Raw genomic sequence first — 24,970 nt, forward strand, 5'->3', positions numbered from 1 at the left:
ATAAATTCACATATTGTGGTTGCGCACTTTGTTAAGTCACTAGTTCTTTGGCCGATGGCTGGATTTCCTAAACGGTTCATGATATGCGACAGTAATACCCGATCCACTAGTAATGACCTAAATTACATACATATTACGAACACTCGAACACAAGAATATAAAGTACTTGTTCAGGTCTGCATCTGAATCACCCTTCCAGAAATGACACAGATCCAGAATCTCTGTTCCCAAAAATGGCCATCGGGCTATGTATCGAACAAATGAAAACAAGGAAGAAAGGCCACACTGGACACAAATACAAAATCACAAATAAAACCTGAAAAATAAAACACACAAATTATATACACTAAAGTTGATAGAGCTGTCGGGTCATGAACACAACATATCCGGGCACTGCACGTCGCATATCTCATGTGGATATATTATAGTAGTAGCGTGTAACGCGGCAGGGAAATCAGCTGATGGGCGACAGAAACGAACAACCAAATAAGTCTTTGTGGTTAGGCGGTTCACAGACGTAACGGAACTATTTGTTAAACTGCACAACCCTCTCCGACCAGCGTACAGCTGAGTCGACGGTCGCCAGGTACCTGAGGCAATAATAAATGGCACATCCGGCCTTGACAACATTCTCATTGCTACAAATAAGCACACAAATCTGGCCACAATGCACGGCAGCCAGCCTTATATAATTTCATATTTAACAGGCCGGTTCATTACCCCATCACCAACAGGGTTCCAAATATAACATCACGTTTTCCATAGCCTATCTCTTAACATCTACATATAAATAAACCTCGGTTCGACGACCGGTATATATCCATGAATTTGACTGCCACGACGCTTAAAGACCCTACTCTACTCTCGACGTTGAAAAATTTCACCTTGCGCCTTCTCACAGCTGGCATTCATGCATCATGCAACACAAGATCCTAGCCTATACTGGCTCTCGTCTACTCCACTTTCCCGATTAGACACTGGTGTCGTACAGTCCATCACGCTTCTCGCGAAGAATCTACCCATAAAACTCTATATTAACTCATCATAAACTGAAATAAAATATAAATAACCGTAACACACACCTACAATTTTTTCCCTTTATTTCACTTCTAAATATTTACAAAACACAGCTCGGTGACTTAGGATGCATGCATCCCTAAACGTATTTAAATTTACTGAAATGAGCAATACAAATCCCATCCTGGCTTAAATTTAAGAGTTAATTTACATATTTAAAATGGCCTTTCCTAGTAAATCTAGCTACCACTTCACATGCTTAAAGAATAAAAGGATTTAACTTGACGGCAATAGGTATAGACAGATGGAATTGATTGTATTTCTTAACCTGGAGTACACAGATATTTTTTAACAATATAGACTGTGTCTACAGCAGAAAACAATTCTCTTTATACATGCTCGTTTCATAGACTCGTCCATGGCCAACTCAACTGGTATTTCAATTTGGCTGTGACTGGTCCCATCAATTAGACCTTGTGTACACATACTTCACATGAAGGTTGAATTCGTCCGTGAAGCGATCTACTTGACCGACTTCAACAGCTGATAAAATGATAACAATGGGAGATAACGAATTATTTTTTCAAATTACTGATGGGTTTGACCTACCACTCATATACCCGCTTCACATTGTTTCCGACCACCCGGTATTTATTATTCTTACAGTTTATTTACTATCAAGCAATAGTTTCCTCGTAAGGAAGTAGTATTAACCCTTAATGAATATAATCTTTAACGCTACATGATATCAATATACAGTTTACTTAGGAAACCACCAAGCTAACATCTAGATAACATCATTTTTCCCCCTTGATACTCGTTTCGGAAGTTGAACTATTCAAATTTCAGGTTACTCCACCTTATACTAAACTTGAAGAGTATTACTTTCAGATAGCAAATAAAATAAAGTCTTAATTCCTTTTACAGAAATTCTTGTTCTATTGGTGTTCCCAGCAAATCACTCAGAAAAATAATGGCCAATATGTAGAGATGACATGTCCCTTAATCTGGCTGTATACAGTAGGTCTACTACACTATTTACAGCAAAATTAATGGGAGTGAAAGGGCAAAGCACGCCACGGTAATTTAAGCCTCAGTTTTGTTCTGTGAGTGTTGTGTATGCCAAGTATCACGATGGAGTGGTTTGCAGTTCGATTCTGCTTCATGAGTTCAAACTTGCTTTCACATGAGTTCAACATCAATAAACGGATCATCAGAAACAACACATCGTACTTAAGCAGTGATGAATAATGTCTACGGCACTCTACCGTAACCAGAAGCGGTCTAGTCACTGGCAGCATTAAGTGAAACCTTCACGACAGAATCCTACTCTAAAGCTGATACCACGGAATGTTTCATTGTTAGCGCACTAAACTGACCAGATCCGTGGCTAAATAGTTAGCATGCAGCCCATTGGCTCATGGAGGCCCGGATTCGATTCCTGGCTAAGTTGGTGATATTTACTTTCATTGGTTTATTCCTCTGTGAGCTGGGTGTTTATGCCGGTTTCAACATTAGAACACATCTGAGATACGGCCCTATCGAAATATGTGCAGCAGACCACTACGGAAGCCACACACTCTTGCTATTATTATTTTTATACGTTATAATACAGTTCGAATAGCCTTGCTTCATGGTAGCTTCGTTTCAACGTGTGAGAGGGAAAGGTGTGTATATTTTGATGTTGCTATTTTGAATGGAAATAAAAGTGACCATAAAACTCTTATAATAAACTAGCAGTTACCCACGGCTTCGCTCGCGTGGATTTCGTAAAATTATAAAAATAATCGTCACTCTGTACTGTACTAAGAGATTAACTGAAAATCCCTAAAGTATAAACATTTACCGACAACTTGAGTTTCATTTACCCCGGAAATGCTTGTCAACCACGTTTGTGTTATTGCCTTTTGGGGCTAAGATGACCATGCAACAAAGAACTGTACATATGAGAGACAGTCCTCTCTCAAATCGAAAAAGAATGTTTATTTTTAAAGTAGTTCCAAATATCTATCTCCACTTCGTAACATTTTCATTTTTTGAGATAGGCTATAAGAATCCCCATAAAAAGAATTTAACCCCTTTATCAGTCCTTCCCATTTTCCGGAAACAAAACGAAATATATGTTCCTTTACTTTTAAAGGAGATTCCGAATACTAATTTTCGCGTCTGTAACATCATCAGTTTGTGAGATATAAGCATCCTCGTTAAAAATTATTCACTCGTTCTTTTCACCCCCTCCCCGTTAATTGCCTTTTCCGAAAACAAAAAGTTCGTGTTCCTGTATTTTTAAAGGACTTTCCAAATACCAAGTTTCATGTCTGTAACATGTTAAGTTCTTGACATATACTGTAGATATACACCGACTTTTTCAATTCTTTTCTTAAGTGAATTTTCCGAAAACCAAAAATACGTGTTTATTTATAAAGGAGCTTCTAGATACCAATTATCACGACTGAAACATCTTCAGTTTTCGAGATACGTGTTCTCATAAAAGGAATTCAATTTCTTTTCACCCCCTCCTCCCAAATTTATTTTACCACTAAAATGCGCGTTTCTTTATTTTAAAGGAGATTCCAAATACCAAATTTCGTGTCTTAAGTTTTCATGAGGTATAAGTATCCTCATACAAATAATTCAATAAATTTTTAAAATCTTTCACCCCCTTAATTGGGTTTTACGAAATAAAAGGAATATGTGTTACTTTACTTCTAAAGGCGAATCCAAACACCAATTTTCATGTCTGCAACATCTATGGTTTTTGAGATATATGTAGACTCATACAAATAATTTAGCTAACTTTTCAATTTTTCACCCCGCCTAAGCGGATTTTACGAGAAAAAATATGCTTTTTTATGAGATTCCAATCACTAATTTTTTCGTCTGTAACGTCTTCAGTTTTTGAGATATCAGTATCCTAATACAAAGAATTCAACCTACTTTTCAGTTCTTTCTGCCCGCCCCTCCCCCTCCCCCTCCCCCGAGTGGTTTTTCCGAAAACAAAAGCACGTGTTTCTTATTTCTGAAAATGGTTTAGATACCAATTTTCACTTCTGTAACATGTTAAGTTTTCGAGATATACTGTAAATATGCTCATTCTAAAATTTCATCCCATTTTTTTGTTCCCCTTAAGTGGATTTTCAGAAGAAAATGTCTATGTCTCTTTATTTTTACAGGAGATTCCAAGTACCAGTTTTCAAGTCTGTAACATGTTAAGGGTCTGAGATATATTGTAGTTCTAGATATACATTTTTCAAATTCCACCTCGTTTGTCACTCCCGTTCCAAGTTTGCCCGCGGGATCAAAATTCTTGACCATAACCTGGTCGCCTACCTTCAAATTGGTGGGTCTCCGTCCACGATCATATCTTTCCCTAACCTTTTCATGAGAAACCTTAAGGTTGGCCTTAGCCTTCTTCCAAAGCTCTTTAATGTTATCAGGATCTATTGTCTCAGGTAGAATATCACTCAGAGACCAAAGGTTAGAGAGCGGCGTGTTTGGAACAAACTTGAACATCAAAGAAGCTGGAGTAAATTTATGGGATTCATGAACCGCCGAATTCAAAGCGAAAGCTAACCAATGCAGGGACGTGTCCCATCTAGAATGATCGTCGTGATGATAGACAATAAGAGCCGACCTCAGATTACGATCGACCCGTTCAGCTAGAGTTGATTGAGAATAGTAAGCAGAAGTAGTTACGTGCGAGATGGCTAGATCAAAACAGAATTCACGGAAAAGATTGGAAGTGAAAGCTTTAACATTGTCGGACACAATATATTGGCACGGAACAAAATAAGCAAAAATAGAATTTAAACAAGAAATAGTGGACTGAGCGGTAGCAGGCTTAGTCGGAAATAAACAAGAAAATCTTGTGAAGCCATCTACACACACAAGGATGAACTTGTTGACATTCCCATTTGACTGGGGGAAGGGTCCGACGTAGTCGATATACAGACGTTCCATTGGGCGCGATGCTTGATGAGAAGACAATAGGCCAACCTTGGTGGACATGGTGGGTTTACTAAGCAAGCAAGATTTACAAGCCTTTACTAGTTCACGAATTTCACCGTCCATACCTTTCCAAATGAACATTTCACGGATCTTTTCACGAGTTTTGAAGATGCCTAATGCCCCCCCCCCCAATGGGGTCTCATGATAGTACTTGAAGATCATGGGCACAAGAACGGCCGGAACCACCACTTTCATCTTATTATCATGCCGCGACGGGCAACATAAAACACCATTCCTCAGTACATAAGGGACGACATGTTCCCCAGGAGAAAAGTTTTCCATGATTGGGGCCAGCATTGATCTTTACGTTGATATTTTTCAAGATCCCTAAACAACATGGGAGCATCTGTTAGAATGGCATTAACCACAGGTAGTATAGACTTGGGAGGTGAAGAACTATCAACCAGTTCGGAGGTCTCTACATCATTAGAAAACATACGGCTTAGTCCGTCACCAACCACGTTTTCAGTTCCTCTAATATGCCTAACGTCAAACTGGAAGGCAGAAATTCGGATGGCCCACCGGGCTATACTACCAGTACGACGCGGCCTAGCTAGGACCCAGCTTAAGGCTTGGTTATCCGTTTCCAAGTCGAACTTCACATGTTCCAGGTACAGGCGGAACTTTTCTAGAGCAAACAAGACTGCCAAACACTCAAGTTCATAGATGGAATACTTGCCTTCTTGAGCCGAAAGTGTCCTAGATGCGTAGGCGATGGGTCGCCTCCCTAGTTCAGTCTCTTGAAGAAGGACTGCTGCCACCGCCGACGACGACGCGTCGGTTTTGACGATGAATTTCTTAGAGAAATCAGGCATAGCGAGAACAGCGGCATTACACAGAGCTAATTTGAGGTCTTCAAAAGCGGCTTGTTGAGAAGGCCCCCACTCAAATTTGACGCCTTTCCTACGAAGAAGGTTCAAGGGCGCCGCTCTGTTAGCGAAGTTAGGAATAAATTTCCTGACGAAATTCACCATGCCAATGAATCTGGCAATACCTTTGATGTCCTTAGGAGGTTTGAACTCACGGATGGCCTGTGTTCTAGAATGATCCACTGCGATGCCATCGGGCGATACAATGTGCCGTAGGAATGACATGGAAGGCTTAGCGAAGGCGACCTTGAACAACTTCACAGTTAACCCAGCCTTACGAAGGCGATTGAGAACTTCTTTCAGATGATCTAGGTGTTCTTCGAAGGTCTCCGAAAATACGACGACATCATCAAGATAGTGGTACAGGTACTCAAACTTAATGTCGGAGAAGACCCTGTCTAGTAGCCTCGTAAGCACAACTGCTCCCGTGGGGAGCCCGAAAGGCACGCGGCTGTACTCATACAAGTTCCAATCCGTGGCAAAAGCTGTCAGATGTTTGGATTCTTCAGCTAGAGGGATCTGATTATACGCCTGATTGAGGTCCAAGATGGTGAAGAACTTAGCTTTACGAAACCATGAAAAACAAGAATGAAGGTCGGGAAGGGGCACAGATTGTAACACCACCTTCCGACTGAGAGCCCTATAATCAACCACAGCCCTGAAGCCACCTTGGGGTTTAGGGACTAGAAAAATAGGCGAAGAATACGCCTACTTACAGGGCCGAATAGTACCATTCTTCAAAATCTGATCTACGATTTCCTTCAAAGCTTTCATTTTAGGCGGAAACCGGACTGGAATCGAATCCGTAACCTCAATCTTGTATTCAATAAGGTCAGTAACACCAAGAGTATCAGAGAACACCTCTGGAAACGACTGACACAACTTACGAATACTATAAGCCTGCTCCTCAGGTAGATGTCTAAGATCTAACAACATCTCATCCTGGGTAGGCGAAATAGATGAACATGACACGGAACTACATTTCAATAAGGGGATTTTACAATTCGAAGCAAATTTGAACGTGCACGACTTGCTCTGAAGATCGAGCACTAGATCAGTGTGAGACATGAAGTCTGCTCCCAATATAATGGGGCAAGACAAGTGCTTAGCCACAAACAGTTTAAATTTCCAAGTAAATTTAGATATACGAAGTTTGGCATACAAAAAACCTAAAATTTGTAATGGAGAGGAATTTGCCGAAACATACTGAACCGAAGTCGAACAAAAATCAGGAAGTTTACAAATAGATTTTTATTTGGAATACCATTCAGCCGAAATAATGGAACAAACACTGCCTGAATCTAATAGAGCTGTTACAGGTTCATCATTTAATTCAATTTTGAGGAAGGGAACAGGTGCGGGTGAATCCGCCGCAATCCTAAGACATTCATTGGGACATTCAAATGGGAATGTAGAATAGTTCTGACTTTTTCCTGCATTTTCGTCAGATTTAACTTGTGCTGAGCCTTGGAAGGATGAATCTACCGACTCAGCCGGAGCCACTAGTCACTTTTGACTGTTGGTGGAAATTGCAGCCGAAGTTGAGCAGGAGGGGATGCTGTTAGCATTAGGGCAGTTCTTAGCAATATGTGAAAACGCACCGCATTTAAAACAGTCTTGGGATGACCCTGCTCCATTCCTTATCCCACTAGATTTAATTAATGGACACTTGTTCCGAAGATGGTCAGGTGACCCACAAGCGAAACATTTACGGGGAGTGACTGGTCGGCGAGGTGGAGGCCGAGGATTACTGAAAGAAGGAGGGGGCTCCCTCACCACACGTAGTGTGTCGGCATATCTCACTCCTTCGGCTGAGACAGGCATAGCTTCTAACTCGGCGAAAGTTTGCGGACGTGACGCAAAACACAAGTATGATCGGTATGATGGAGAAATACCTTCCACAATAGCCTGTACAATTTGATCTTCAGGGAAGTGAAGAGCAAACACCCTAGTATAGAATTTGATGTCTTGTATGAAATCGGCAAGATTTTCATCTAACCGCTGTACTCTGTAATAATACTTTTGAATTAGAGATGACCTAGCCCTAGCCGGAATGAAGTTTGCTAATAAATGGGCGTGGAAGTCTTCTATGGATGATTGTTCAGCAATAGTCCTAACTATCTTGTCTGAGAGGACACCAATGGGATAAGGGTAAATGATTTGAAGGATTTGACTCGGAGAAAGAGAAAAAACAAGTGCATGATCCTGAAACGCAACGAAAAATCTTAGAAATGAAATGACGTCACTGGTAGAGTGAACAGAAAATTTAGAAATACCTCTGAGCAACATTGCTAAAGGATGGGGCAAACTGCTGAAACCCGGTGACGTAGTAGGAAGGGGCCTAAGTGGCGGAGACGCAGATTCAGAAGGTGCATTATTTAACACGAAGGGTGGAATGGACATGCCACGATCGGACTCAGTTTCTAATGGGGCAGATGTTCGTTGGGTAGCCTCCGCAGTACTACTTCCTTCCTCTTTAGAAGAATCCTCCCCACTTACAATATTTACTACCATAGGCTGGTCGGTTTTTGGAATAGCAGATCCAGATAACAAATGGCTAACTTTACTAGACATTTTAGACAAGTTTTCGGCAACGGCACTAGCTTCCTTACCCTGAAGGTCATTTAACTTCAGGGACAATAGATCACACACCCTATTATAAAAGTGGTACAGCCTGGCCTGTACTCTTTTGAGTTGATTAAGAGATGGATCACTTACTTCAAAAAACTAACTACAGATGCTAGTTCAGTAGTATTGTCAGTGATGGTGGAGAGAGCATCGTCAATCGCTTTCTCTCCCAAAGTGGGGATGGAAATAGGCAAATCAAGGGACTCTTTAAGCTTATTGGTATCTACTGCAACCGTGCCTCCAGATTGCACATTTCTAATTGTTAATTCATAGATCAATTCCTCCTTGCGAAAATAGCCGGGATGGAGGACGTCGCGAGGGCCGGACATGACGACAGAAAAATTTTAGAAAAAACTTCTAGCAACTGAGAAAATTATTAGAGTTCAAACGAACAGCATATTTAGCCGTAAAAAGGGGCTAAATTGAGACCCATTCAACCACGCTCTGCTACCACTTGTTCCGAGGTATCTGAGGAACAGCAGAGGTGAAAGAAGGTGCGGGCGGGAATAGGTCTCAACTACAAAATTAAAGTTAATTTAAAACTTTAACAAAGGTTATATTTTCAAAACTTAACAATGATGACATAGAATTTGTAACCTTAATAAGTCAACAACAAGTCAAAATTAGATACAAAGAAATCACAAGATTAAGGGGGTAATTACAAGGTCTGGGCTTCGAGCCCCAAAAATAATTTCTGAGCTCTAAGCTCACAATAACAAGATACCAAAGGGCAGAACACCCTTAATTACATGGAGCATTAGCTACCAATTTTACATCTGTAGCCTCTCTAAGGCACAGTTACCACAACACTATAAAGAGCTGTCCCGCTCTCGATTTTACAAGCCTATCAAAGGCTGAAACAAACTTCATTTCTATCTGCCCTTAAAGCACACAAGGAAACAGGGGTAATTAATACCCAACCTACGGGACCTTCGCATGAAGAAAACAAACAGGTTAAGAAAAATGGCCCAAAATATACAAAATGAATGGAGGCGATAATTTGCACTCCTACACCAAGATTTTGTCTAAAAACCTATGTGGCGCTAGGCCGATGATACAGGGGCAAATCGCAATCTATGGAGGTGACTAGCCGGCAAAATAAGTTTAAGACTTTAAGAAGGAAGAGAAAGACGGTTACGAAAACATAGTCACCTCAAATTCAAAATGAAGGGGAGTTCGAGAGGGTGAAGCACTCTCTATCCCCGCTTTACAGATTTGTAATTTGTAGATAGACAGAAAAGAATTTACATTTTAAAAGGGTAGGTTACATACTAAATGTTTCGAACCCTCCCCGAGAGTTAAACTGCTGAGCTAGCAAGAAATGAAGTTGTTAACAGGCCATTACCTTGTAGATGAACTGCTGCCTTGGAGAAAGAGGCGCTTCCCGCCCCCTGCTACCTATCCACATAGTAAGAAAGATGTTACTGAAGTGGCACCGAGACCAGAAAATCAGCATTTTTTATACCCTCGTGGAGAATTCGAGACCTTTCAAAAATGAGTGGACACACCCCCTCAATTTTATTGGGTCGCTAAAAGTTACACATCAACATCGAGAAGGAAAGACACTATTGGTCAGAAATTAATTACAAAAATTAGTTATTGGTTAAATTCAAAACAGGCGGAAAGAAGAATAACTGTTGCCAACCCCCAAACCACAGAACAAAATTTAGTAAAAACAAAACTTATGAATGCTAAATTTCTTCAAGAAAGTTCATTCCTTTACACCAGAGTGCGTTATCAATATTTTGGTAGAGACATCTCTTAGAGAATGTCCAAACTTCTTGATACGGAGCAAACAAACACAAATCAAAATAGACACAGTTCAGAACACTTCAAAATTACCAAATTTACAGTAGTGGCATCTTCCGAAAAACCGTTGAGTTAATTCAGTTTGTTAAAGTTCAGGCTTTCTCCTGTAGAGGAGGTTCCTCTGGCGTAATATTTGAATTAGCGGCGTGGAGGTGTACCACCCGGTACAATTATTATTATTATTATTATTATTATTATTATTATTATTATTATTATTATTATTATTATTATTATTATTTCTTAATCCGTTGGTGAATGCATTTCAGTGGGCTTGGCGGACTGGTATGTAATAGCAACGGATGGCTCGGTGAGGAAACAACGGGAAACTACCTCACTCCTCATTTCCCTAGTACGCCGCTTCAGTGACAGCTGTTGACGGAGTTGCAGAGGATCAAACCAGCCTTCGGTCTCAATACCCAACATACAATCAATTTATTAAGACATTGTTTTAGAAATCATTTATACTCTTTGTAGTATCTCTTAGCTAATTGTCCTATAAACAGTTTCTGATAGGTTACAAAATATTGATTGTTTGGATTTTTTACTGAGTGATAGGTGTATGGTATACACATCCTTTATAGAAAATTTATTTTACGCTATCGTCGTTTTTCCCCATCCAATTTTCACGTGAGCTTAGTGTTTGTCTGCGTCCAAATGGGGGAAGCAGAAATAAATGCGTTTCCTAACTACTATCAGATTATTTATATTTACTTTCCTCTTTAATATAGGCATATCAAAAAAATTACGGGAGAGTTCTAAATAAATTAATATCTGTTAAATGCCGAGCTGCAGTGTTTCACCTTTCTTCACCCATACAAAATGCTCTGTTTTATAATCGGAATGAGTTAACTATACGCGTTCCTAATAGTTAGGTCCCTACTTCTCCAACACCGTGGTTACGCATGATGCTACTCTTCATTTGGTAGTCTGGCGCCATGGCTAAATGGTTAGCTTGCTGGCCTTTGCCGTTTCATTTAATTTTATTCTGATTTTACTCTTAGTACAACCGTGTGATGTCACAGCTACTCAGCGCCGCACACCTTCGTCCCCACCACTAGTCTGTACACAAGAAAAGTGACCTTAGTCGTGTGAAAGCCATAAGAGCGCATATAGTGCAAGCATGAAAATTCAAAGGTAACGTTGCAACAAGGGCAGGCTCAGCTAGTACGAACAATGCATAGCAGTGTAGCAGGTACGATTTCTGTCTGATGTATTTGGACTGTAGAGACAGGGAAAGGGTAGCACTGACACTGATTAGGAATTGTTTCATAAGATAGCTATGTGGCAAACGATATGGAAATGATCGTGAGTATAGTGGGTTATCTCAATTTACCAAATGTCAGTTGGGAAGGTAATGCGAACGACAGGAATCATAACCAACAAAATGCAAATCGGTTAATATGGGAAGGAGAGCTGGTTCAGAATGTGATGAATCCAACTAGAGGGAAGTGTATTCTGGATGTGGTGCTGGTAAAACTAGATGAGCTCTATAGCGAACCGAAGTAATAAATGGTATTAATGATCACGAAGCTGTTTTTGTCGTAGTTAAAAATAAATGTGTTAGAAAAGAAGGTCTTGAAAGTAAGACTATTAGGCAGTACCATATAGCTGACAAAATCGGCAAGAGGGAGTTTTTAAAAAGTAACTGTTATTGGTGGAAAACGGCAAAATTATAAAAATATAAATAGACACTGGAAAGGGTTTAAATCAATTGTTGAGGTATGTGAAAAAAAGGTTTGTACCTTTGAAGGTCGTAACGAATGATAAGGATCCACTATAATATAACAGAGAAGTAAAGAGACTATGAAGGAGGTGTAGGTTGGGAAGAAATATAGTTAGAAATGCCTGTGGAAGTAAGGATAAATTGACGTAACTTACTAGAAAATTTAATCTAGCAAAGAATTCAGCTAAGGATAACATGGTGGCAAGCAAAATTGGCAGTCATACAAATTTTAGTGAAAAATGAAATGGTATGTATAGGTACTTTAAGGCAGAAAATGGTTCCAAGACGGGCATTCCAGGAGTCATTAATGTACAAAGTGTGTGTGTATGCAAGGACCTTCGGAAGGCAGAAGTACACAGTCAGCAGTATGTAAAGATTTTTGGTTACAAGGATAATGTCCAGGTAGGGAAGGTGACTAATACTAAAGTAGTATTAAAATTTACCTATGACAACAACGAACATTTTCAATAAGATATAAAAGTTGAAGATAGAAAAGCAGTTGGAATTGATAAGATTTCTGGGGATATACTAAAGAAAATGGGTTGGGATATAGTAGCATTTTGTTATTGTTTGTATGAAGGAGCAATACCAAATGAATGCAGAGTTGCTCTAGTAGCCCATGTGTATAAAGAAAATGGTGAAAGACATAAAGCTGAAAATTGTAGGCCATTCAGTTTGACATGCATTGCTTGTATGCTTTGAGAAATCATTCTTTCTGATTATATTAAACATCTTTGCCAAATTAGCAACTGGTTCGATAAAAGGCAGTTCAGGCTTACACCAGACCAGACCAAACCAAACCCCATGGCTCAACAGGAAGGTATATTCATTCTGGTGAAAGAAGAATTTGTAAGCTACGGAAAAATTAAAGATGACAAATATGCAATTCTCGTGTAAAGCTCTTCTTTAAAGATAATTGGCAACTTGATATATTTGGAGTGTACAGACCGAGAAAGGGAAGCGCTGACCCTCATTCGAAGGACCATGGCCTACCAATCGATAGCTGCTAAGTCTGAAGGCTTACAGGTCACGATGTGTCCCGTGGTCATCACGACGGATCCTCTCGGCCGTTCTTCTTGGGTTTATGGATCGGGGCCGCTACCTCGCCGTCAGATAGCTCCTCACTTGTAAAAACGTAGGCTGAGTGGACCTCTAACCATCCTTCAGATGCAGGTAAAAATCCCTGACCTGGCCGGGAATCGTAGAGTAACCTGTTCGGTTTTAGGAAAGGTCATTCCATTGAAGCTAACTGGTAGGATTCCAGCAAGATATGGCAGCTATCTTGGATTCAGGAAGTCAAATTAACTATATTGCGATTGACCTGTGTAATTTGGTAGGGGAGATAACGGGAGACTTCTGGCAAAACTGAGTGCAATTGGACTAGCTGAAAGAGTGACTGAATGGGTGGATATATTTGTAGAAAATATATCTCGGAGATATAAAGTAGGCAAAGCTTTTTGTGAGCCTCTATTAATTAAGAGGGAAATTTCCTTAAGGCAGTATTATTGGACGTTTATGTTTTCTTGTATATATATTTCGTACCAGGAACTGTTCCAGCCCCGTACATTGATTTATAATTGCCCGAATATATGGAAAAGGGATGGCAATAACATGTGTTCGTATGCCCGACATCTTGTACGAGCGCGATACGAAGCTCCTCGTGGCAAGCTGGACACGTCACGAGCAATGAACCTGCGAGTGACGTCACGGCCACATGTTGTACGCCTCTCTCTCGAATGTACTGGAAGGAAAATTTCTACCTTTTTAGCCGATAAAGATACGGAAATGAGACATATATAATCGTGTAGCTCATGTTCTGAACGTAAACATATGTCAATTGCAATGAAATCCATCACGGCATTCGAGATATATAAGCGAGAAAGGAATCACGCTTCCCTCAGTGACGTGGCAAGCAACCTTGGGACGTACAGAATATAAGCAGCGAACCAGACCGTAGCAATTCAGTTCGCATTCTTCACAGCTGGCTCGCATGTCATGCTGCACGCGACGAGTCGAACTCAGTATTCATACTGCCGGACATCGTATTACTTATACAGGGTGTTAGGTGTATACGTGCAGATATTTCTTGTAGCAATAGAGAACGATGTGACGAACCACTATATATCAAACTTTTAGTAATCAGCGGAAGTTATTTTCGAAAGCAAAGCGATACGATGTTTTTAGAATAGGTAGTATGCCTTGTTCTGAGAATGAATAGCTTTCCGTTGATAACAGGCAAGTCACGCGCCACCCGTGCCAAACCGGTTTCTGTTTATGTTTCGGAGCAAATGTGCTACTGTAACGAGATGTTACGTAATATACTTGCTAAACTGGTTTTATGTTTACGAGCAACTGAACTACGATAACAGCTGAAGGCTGCTACCGATGTACGTACCTACATTTCGTGTTTCTTGCCGGGCTGTATGGCTCAGACGGTTGAGGTGCTGGCCTTTTTACTCCAACCTCGCAGGTTCGAACCTGGCCCAGTCCGGTGGTATTTGAATGTGCTCAAATACGTCACACTCGTGCCGGTAGATTTAGTGACACGTAAATAGAACCCCTGCGGGACCTCATCGTCTTCGAAAACCGTAAACGTAACGCAAATACCATTATTATTATTATTATTATTATTATTATTATTATTATTATTATTATGATTATTATTATTATTATTTTTGACTACTCGCCAATAATGTCTGCCCAGAAAATACTTCTCATCGTTTATAACTACGGATCTCGACAGTTGTATAATGTCCTAAATATGATGATTTTCAAAATTGGCTTTACGTCGAACCGACACAGATAGGTCTTATGGTGACGATGGGACAGAAAAGGTGTAGAAGTGAGAAGGAAGCGTTCGTGGCCTTAATAAAGGTTCAGCTCCAGCATTTTCCTGATGTGAAAATGGGACACCACGGAGAACCATCTTCAGGGCTGTCGACAGTGTAGTTCGAACCCAGTATCTCCCCTATGAAAGTTCACAATTTCGCGCCCCTAACCGCACGACCAACGTATTCCAAGCTCTAATGCCGGGCTGAGTACCTCGGACGATAGTTCGCTGGTATTCTAATCCCATCTTGGCAGGTTCGATGGAGGCTCAATTCGGGGGTATTTGAAGGTGGTGAAATACGCCAGTTTCGTGTCTGTAGATTTACTTGCATTTAAAAAAGTCCTGCAATACAACATTCCGGCGCCTCGGCGTCTCCAAAATCCGTCAAAGTAATTATTAGGACGTAAAAAATTACATTATTATTTAGTGTTTACAAACGAAAAGCATATGTGTAATGGTAAAATAAAGTATAACGTACTGCTTCCTTTGCAGTGCTTAATAAATTTATCAAAATAAAAGTGGCCAGTCTGAGTTGCTCAGACGGTTAAAGCACTGGTTTCTTGGTTCCAACTTAGCAGGCTCGATCTTGGTTCAATCCGGTGGTATTCGAAGGTGCTCAAATACGTCAGCCTGGTGTCGGTAGATTTACTGGCACGTAAAAAGAACTCATGTGGGACTAAATTACAGCGCCTCCAGAAACAGTACGAGTAGTTAGTGGGACGTAAAGCAAATAACATTACCGGTATTATTATTATTATTATTATTATTATTATTATTATTATTATTATTATTATTATTATTATTATTATTATTATTATTCAGTCTTATTATTATCGCTACTACTCATATTGAACTACTTCTTATTACTCTTTTCCTCGTCTGATTATTATTATTATTATTATTATTATTATTATTATTATTATTATTATTATTATTATTATTATTATTCACCTGTTCATATTTTCGTCTTATTCCTCTTTTTACTTTTTACTTTTTTCGTTTCTCATGTGTCACAATTACATCTTACGTTACGTTCTGTTACATGTTTATGTTTGACCTTGTGATACATCACCTTTAATCTGCTCTGTAGCCTTTAAGAGTGTAGCATGGTCAATGACCTCAGTGCTTGTTTTGTTCACATAACTGGACTAAGAACTCGTCTCAATCGGCCCAGCAAGTTCAAGGTCAACCACTTTTCTCTGTTTGTTTGTTTGTTTATTTACCAATGTATGTATGTATGTCAACATTGTACTATGTCAACATTGTACTATGTCAACATCATACCATGAAAATTTACTCAATAAACGGGGTGTTTGGGGGGACCTCTGCCCTGGGTGGGGTGCTCTGCGGACCTCCTCTGGGGTCCGTGTTGTTGCTGCGGTTATCTCTCTGCGCGGTCAGGTATTTACTAACAGGGCCGATGACCTCGATGTTAGGCCCCTTTAAACAACAAGCATACTTACTAACGTATTCAATTCAATTTATTGTATGTACAAGACATACGTCCAACTTGAATTATTTCATCCTCACAACTCTACTTCCTTACTACATGGCCCAAGAGCTACACGCATAGCTGAAGGCCCACCCACTCCTCCACGAGGTCTGGGAATGAAATAACTAATTTGATTGAATTTTTTCCTATTTCAGTAGTGATGAATATAACACAAGCATTTTATTGAAGTTTTATACGTGTTAATAATGATGATGTGATGATGATGATGATGATGATGATGATGATGATGATGATGATGATTGCTGTTTTAAGGTCATCGGCCCTTAAAAGCGCGTGACTTTTGTTTTAACTCGTAGTGAATAAGAAACAAAATATAAATTGCTCGAACACACGTAAAAAACCAAAACCACATGCAGGGTAGAATTGAGGAACTGCCAAAATACGTTCAAGGTCAATGTCTAGAGTTTTAACAAGCACGTCTTCCCTGTGCTCTGTTCAGCTTTCGGCACGTACAAGTCACTCGCGCACTGGAACTCTCGATTTATAATTTTTGTTACCGGTACTTCAATTTCACTGCTTGGATTTATGAGAATATCGAACTATCGGGACTCAAAATACTATATCGATACTGTACTGTACTCCCAAGCCATTACGGTGCAGAAATGGCGTAACATCTGACATACCAAAGCGAAACTCGTAGCAATTGTTCACAGTGACCACCCTGGGCTTCTCTGCAGGCTTCACTTCTCCGAATGCAGTTGCGACGCATTCGAGACAAGGAACCTGTGTTGTTCAGAATATCCTCTGGTGCCGGAAGAATATGTTTACGGAGGTCATCCGAAGAGGTTACTTCAGTTCAGTATACTTTGTGTTTCATGTCCCGCCAGACATAACAATCCACTGGAATAAGGGCTGGCCAATTGATAGTTCCACATCGTTCTGTCTACCGTTGAGGAAATGTCTGCACCATCGTGTAAAATCCACGTGGTTCGGCGTAGTCGAAGCGACACATCCTCTGAAAGCTCCAGTAACGTACTGCCTCTACAGGAGCAAGATAACATTAATAAAAAGATGTAACCGACCTCCAACTACACCCATCCAGATGTTAATTAGAACCGGTGCTGGAAATCGCCTTGTCCTATTGAATGGAGATGTTCCACAGCTCATGAGTGGGGTATAGTGGGTTCGAACCCCTCTGTTGGCAGCCCTAAAGATGGTTTTCCGTGGTTTGCCATGTTCACACCAGGCAAATGCTGGGGCTGTAACGTCATGAAGGCCACGGCCGCTTCCTTCCCTCTTCCTTGTCTATCCCTTCCAATCTCCCCATTCCCCCGCAAGGTCCCTGTTCAGCATATAAGGTGAGGCCGCCTGGGCGAGGTACTGGTCATTCTCCCCAGTTGTATCCCCCGAGCCAATGTCTCACGCTCCCGGTCACTGCCCTTGAGGCGGTAGAGGTGGGATCCCTCGCTGTGTCCAAGGGTAAACCTACCCTGGAGGGTAAACAGATTAGGAAAAAGAAGAATAAGCCTTCTATTAGAAATGCCCGGCGGCAATTCCACAGTAGACCGAGCTCGATAGCTGCAGTCGCTTAAGTGCGGCCAGTATCCAGTATCGGGAGATAGCAGGTTCGAACCCCACTGTCGGCGGCCCTGAAGATGGTTTTCCGTGGTTTCCCATTTTCACACCAGTCAAATGCTGGGGCTGTACCTTAATTAAGGCCACGGCCGCTTCCTTCCCACTCCTAGGCCTTTCCTGTCCCATCGTCGCCATAAGAGCTATCTGTGTCGGTGCGACGTAAACCAACTAGCAAAAAAAATCAACAGTAGCTATTTTTCCTTCGAGCAATGTTCACGCATGGTTGCAACTACGGTTTTTGAAATCTGTCTCATTAATAACAATATGACTGAATACTTACAGCCTTTTCTTTCAGTGTCCACCGTCATTTCATTGACCTGAAAAGTTTATGAATAAGCATATACAACTCGCATTGTCTATTGTCAGAAATTCATCGTAGTTTGTCGCAATAACAGCACCGAAATGTTTCGCTCATTTTTCATTTACTTATTAATTATTTCCTTTCATTTTGTCAGCTTGGATCACTGAGTAATGCCATTGACGTCTTATAAATCACACACACCTACACAATACTTGATTCGCATGTATGTGCTGGTACGTATCTTCGAGGTCACTGTAAGGATTCTGTGTACATTTCATACAGAGTACCCTAGACCGGTTTTCAAGTACAGCAAGTGGCTGGCACGTGAGTCATCCTCTCCTACTTGCCAAGCCTTTAGGGGAAGTGCACAACAACATGCGTTGGCCTGCGATAAGAAACAGGTTCAACAAGCCCTATATTTTGCTACTGTACTTCCACTACGCGTGGACAGAATGACGTAACCGGCATACCCTGCTACGGCCGTTCAAAACACATTAGGTCCTGAAATATTTGGCTCAGTTAAGGGCAAACTAATAGGACAAGGTAAAAAGTACATAGCATATATTGTGATATGTCTTTTTCTTTGCCGACTAGCTTAATATCTGCACGTATACCCCTAACACCCTGTATAATCTCGACGGCAAGTTGACACTTAGTTTCTGTGAAAACCAGTGAGTAACTTATAGATTGTGGGACTTGCAATTCGTCAGACATTCAAACGTAGCATATGAACGTGTGTATAACATCTAAGTCATAAGACTTATAATATTTCAGCAACATTTGATCTTGACAAATATCTTAATTTTCGTGTGGATAAGTATAACAAACTTGAAGTTAGCACGGCTACTTTAAATTGTGATGAACTTGGGCTAGAACATTTTAATTTGTGCCGAAAGACTGTTCGCGTATCGTCATAACAGACTGTACCATTTAAAACAACCCGTGTGGATAGACTGTATAACGAACTTCGTAATTCAGTGATATTGTGAAATATAGGACTCATACATGAATACTTGTAGAACTGTGATAGTGAAAAGGAACATTACGAGATCTTTCGAGAGAGAGCCGTTTATTTATTTCTTTGCTGTGAAAGTGAGCCATGTTAAACTGTGCTTCGAATGAAAGTTATTTTTATTTTCAATACGAACAGTGTGCAGTAAGCGGGTGAACGTGCAGGGAAGTGTATTTTCTCATTATAGTGATTTGCGATAATAGACAGTGCTCCGACGTATTTTTCATCCAGTGAATGGTGATTATTTATGAGACAGTGATAATCAGTTCTAACAGTGCAAAATCAAATGTGCACATTTCAACCTAGTCAGTTGGACTTTCTCGTGTTAAAGCCACTCTTTTAGTAACATGAGAAATCCTGACTTAAGACGACGGAGATCGACGGAGAACGACGGGGATCGACATAGATCGACGGAGGTTTGATGCAGATCAACGTGGACTTGGTACTACGAGGGACAGTTCCAGGGACGTGGTACTATGGAACATCGCGACGTTTGCTGTTAGCTGAGTTCCAGATTGCTGCTAGCAGAGCAGTATTCAACTGTTCGAATTCAACAAGTAGGCATATGTCAAGTGATATCAGTGCTTTTTCCATTAAAAATATAATTCTAACTTTGAACAGAACTTTTATAAACAGTGTCATTACGGACAAAGAACATTAAAAGCTCACGTACTTAATATTTTAATTGGAAAATTAACGTTTTACAACTCTTAAAAGTAAAGGCAGACTTTCAAATAACAGCGTGCTCTCGTCGTATATTCTCATTTATTGGAACTTTAAAATATCAAATGAGTGCTTCATTCACAGTGAAAGTGTATCATAAGCTGTTAATTTACAATATTTGCGTAAAGTGTACAATAAGCTACAATAATAGGACAATACTCAGAACTTTATGCTAGAAGATCAGATTTAATTTCAAGTGTTTCATATTTGAGTTTGATGTGTTTACAAGAAGGAATTACCAAATTTAATTTATGTAGAAAGCGTAATCTGAAATAGCAAGTGCCAATAGAAAGGACTTTAGGATTTCTTATTTACTTACAACATGCTTTGTTGTTAATTTATGCCATGAAAGTTATGATGAACTTAACTGACTAAAAAAGGTCAGTTGCATTTTACTTTATCAACTTAATTTTTCGGTATTCTGGTGTTTAAATTGGGATTTATTTTCTAGTAAATATCTATGATTCGGCGATATAATAGGCTGACCATCCAGAGAGTGAATAATGGAAAGAAGGATACAATATCTATTATTTCACCTTGCGATCCTCCCTCTCTGTACCATCTCCTAAGGACTAGGCACCCCACGAAAGACCTCACGCTCTTGAAAATCAACTTTTCCCGGTACAATATATATGATCTGATTAAAGTAGTGGAATCAAAGATAAGGCATTTTGCGGATGATGTTATTCTGTATAGAGTAATGAAAAAGTTACAAGGTTGTATTAAACTGCAAAATGACCTTCATAATCTTGTGAGATGGATAGTAGGCAATGGTATGATGATATACGGGGTTAAGAGTCAGGTTGTGAGTTTCACAAATAGGGAAACTCCTTTCAGTTATAATTATTGCTTTGATGTGTTGAAAGTTATTTATGGGGAAATATGTAGGTACCTAGGTGTTTATATACTGAATTTCCATTGGGATAATCACATAAATGGGACTGAAATTAAGTGTACAGATCTCTGCACATGATTATGAGGGTATTCAGGGTTTGTAGTAAGGATGAATAGGAGAGGGATTATAAGACTCTGGTAAAACCCAAACCAAAGTATGGTTCCAGTGTATGGGACCCTCGCCAGGATCAATTGATTCAAGAACTGGGAAAAATACAAAGAAAAGCAGCTCGATTTCTTCTGTGTGATTTTTCGACAAAATAGTAGCTCGACTAAGACGTATGTTCCGAGCTGTCAGCGGAGAGATGGCGTGGAATGGCATTAGTATACGAATAAGTTTGACTGGTGTATTCAAATAGAGGATGGATCACAATATGAAGATGAAGTTGGAATTCAAGCGGACAAATTGGGGCAAATAATCATTTGTAGGAGGTGGTGGTGGTGGTGGTGGTGATTATTGTTTTAAGAGGAAGTACAACTAGGCAACCATCCTCTATATAACACTAATCAGAGAGAAAAAATGGAAGGGGTCCAATACTCCGAAAAATGAAGTTACCGGATAAAGAAGGTCAAGGGCCACGAAGGGCGTGAAAATGAAAGACTCTCTAGCCCTCGCAAACCTAATAGCGTTGGGGTCGGAAAATAACAAGAGTTGACCAAGGAAGGTCGGATAGGATAGATAAAAGTGAGGAGCCTGGCACAAGTAAGTGGAAGGAATTCCAGGACTCAGCTAAGGGCCCCGTGGTCGCCAACCCACGCTACAAAGTTCAGAGCCCCTGGGGCCCCTTTTAGTCGCCTCTTACGACAGGCAGGGGATACTGTGGGTGTTATTCTACCGCCCTCACCCACAGGGGGATGCATTTGTAGGAAGGGGAGTTAGGGATCGGTATAACGTACCAAGGTAGATGTTCAAAAAATGTCCAATTTAATAAAAGGCTAAGAAAACATCGGATACGGAATCAACCACGTGGGCGACTGCCCTAAATGAGGATCAGAAATAGCTGAAAATTGAAATTTATTCTCTTCTATTTATTTGTATTCAATAAATGCAATCGTGGACAAACCTAGTATTTCATACAATTAACCATATGATTTTTAAATAATAATAATAATAATAATAATAATAATAATAATAAAATAATAATATTAATAATAAAATAATAATAATAATAATAATAATAATAATAATAGATTACCCCATATTTAATTAATTTATTTAATAATGCCATTTAATATTTAAGAGGCCTGGGCGCAGGACTGTGGCAAGACAAGAGCGTAAGATCAGCAGTGGCTGTTTTTGGAAATGCTACGTTAGCTAAAATTTCCGAGTTCCTAGTATGGGGAAAATTTCTGCAACGTACACACTACACTCATTAGATAGTGAGGTCCTGGTTTTGACACTGCTATAGACGAACGCGCGTCTAATTTTCTAATCAACTTGGATTCGTCTGTATAAACAACCATCTCCTGATCAAACAATGTTGTGTTTGAGGTCGTATTTTGATGTCAAGTAAGCTCTGAAAATCGACCCTTATTTTCCGAGTGACTTTGGGCAAGACAATAACATGGTTACAGAGATTCAAACTGACAAATAACCATTATTTATGCTATTTCGTATGTGAAATTATCTTAATTAAATTCAAATATAAGCTACTATTTATTATAATTACGCTTTATATTCTTGAGCAGTAAAATACGTTACCTGAAAGAGTGCCAAGACTATCGCAATGGCGCCAATGATGCTGTGGAATGAACGTAAAGGAGAACTCCAATCGCCATTAGCGGTTGTGTAGAAGTTTTGAATTTCATATAAACCAATCATTCCAAATATCAAACCCACTGTTGACAGGATAGAGTGAATGATAAGGATAAATAACCTGTTGTAGCAGCAGCACACACGAAACACCAGGATACCTTCAACAAAAAGTACATTGTGAAAGTGTAATGGTTTGATGGTTATTTTCACGAAATGAGTTGACGGGTTTTAACCCGTTAAAGCGCAGTGTCATATTTTGAAGTGAGAGTATTTTTTAAAAATAATACCAAACTCCAAATTAGTAAATGTAATACTAAACTCAGAGGTAACGACGCAACAAGAATAGGCTCAGCTAGTAGAAACAATGCATACGATACCAGTGCAGCAGGTACGATTCGTGTTGGCGACAACTTTGCTATGTCCGAACATGAAACCTTACTCTCTTCAAAATATTTTATACAATACGTGCAATCAGAATGTAACAAGATCATGGAAAAAATCTGGAATGTAATATAAGTAGGCATATGATTTTTTAATAATAATACGAGGGCAAGTCAGTAAGTGTCTGAAATTTTGCTCTGATTGTCCTTAGGTTGGCTCTATGGCATTTTGTGCTCACCAGCCTCTAGACTGCTCCGTTATCTACGTCTGTGGTATGTTTCAGCATTATCAGACCAGTACATCTTGCGCTGGCCGTGCCACTCCCTATTTGCTCCAAAGAAGAACAGCGCTCCATAACCCGCTTTTTGTGGTCTGAACGTGTACCAGGAGCGGAAATTCATACAACAGTCACCCGTCTGATATTCAGGATCATATCACGCACTTGTTCAATATTGGCCTCACTTACGGCTGCATCCTTCAGGCTTCTGCGACTCCTTTTGAACTGTTCAATCCACTGGTAAACACATCGTTGGAACAAAACATTGTCCCCGCATTGTGCTGAAAGTCTTCTGTGATTTTCCGTTAGTGGTACACCGTCAGGCTACAAAAAACGGATTACGGAACGCTGTTTCTCCTTGGTGCAAACAGAAAGTGGAGCGGACATTTTTTACGTCGCAACAGAGCAAACTGTACTGATCTGATAACGCAAAAAACCTACCACACACGTAGACAACGGTGTCATCTAGCGTCTGGTGAGCACACAACGACTAAGAACTAACCTAAAGACAATTAGAGCAAAACTGGAGATACTTATTGACTTGCTTGTGTAATAATAATAATAATAATAATAATAATAATAATAATAATAATAATAATAATAATAATAATAATAATAATAATAATAATAATAATAATAATAATATGTAAATTGGACCATATTTAAGTGAAATGTTTTGACATTATTTTGTCTAGAAAGATGTTTGTAATTATTTCCTGTCTCATTATGAAGAGCTTGACGCCTGTACAATATGCTACCACATTAACCATACTTCCACAGCATATTTTAAATGGTCATAGTTCTACTCCTTCATCAAGTACATTGAAACCTTCATTAACGGATACTTTGTCAACTGAAAATCGATTTATCCAAAACGTACAATTGAATGTTTATAAAGAAATGTAAATTACATAACATTTACTGCATTGGTGAACACCTTGCTAAAAATTCTACAACACACAGACGTATGCACGTGAAAAATTCTAATTAGAGCTAACATGGCGTCGTCAGTTTCAATTCGGAAGGCTACAGTGCACAGTGACGTACGACAGTACCATCTACAATATACCAACGTTCAGGTTTCATCAAATTCTAACCATCATTGTAAGATCACTTTTAGTCGGGCTGTGTGGCTCAGACGGTTGAGGCGCTGGACTTCTGATCCCAACTTGGCAGGTTCGATCGTGGCTCAGTCCGGTGGTATTTGAAGGTGCTCAGCCTTGTGTAGGTAGATTTATTGGCACGTAATAGAACTCTTGCCGGACTAAATTTCAGCAACTAGGCGTCTCCGAAAACCGTAAAAGTAGTTAGTGGGACGTAAACCAATAACATTGCTATTATGATTATAGAGAATTTTCAGTCATAGACGTGTTTCTCTTCTGAACTCCCACATCGAATTTTCCGCGAAACGGAAATAATTTTTCCTCATTGTTTTTGCGACACGACAAAATCCCAAAATAATATCATGTCTACAAAATTAATGTGAACTGACGGTACGTTCGTAATAACTTACTTAATAATGTACGAGCAAATTATAAGGGAAGATGAGAAAGAAAAATTCTTCATGTTACTAAGAAGGTCAGAATTGCACGTGCAAGTTCAGCAACACTTCCTGGCTAAACCCACTCCCACTGCCTTCGTGATATATAAGCCA

Source organism: Anabrus simplex, chromosome 1, assembly GCF_040414725.1.
Source record: "Anabrus simplex isolate iqAnaSimp1 chromosome 1, ASM4041472v1, whole genome shotgun sequence".
NCBI lineage: Eukaryota > Metazoa > Arthropoda > Insecta > Orthoptera > Tettigoniidae > Anabrus > Anabrus simplex.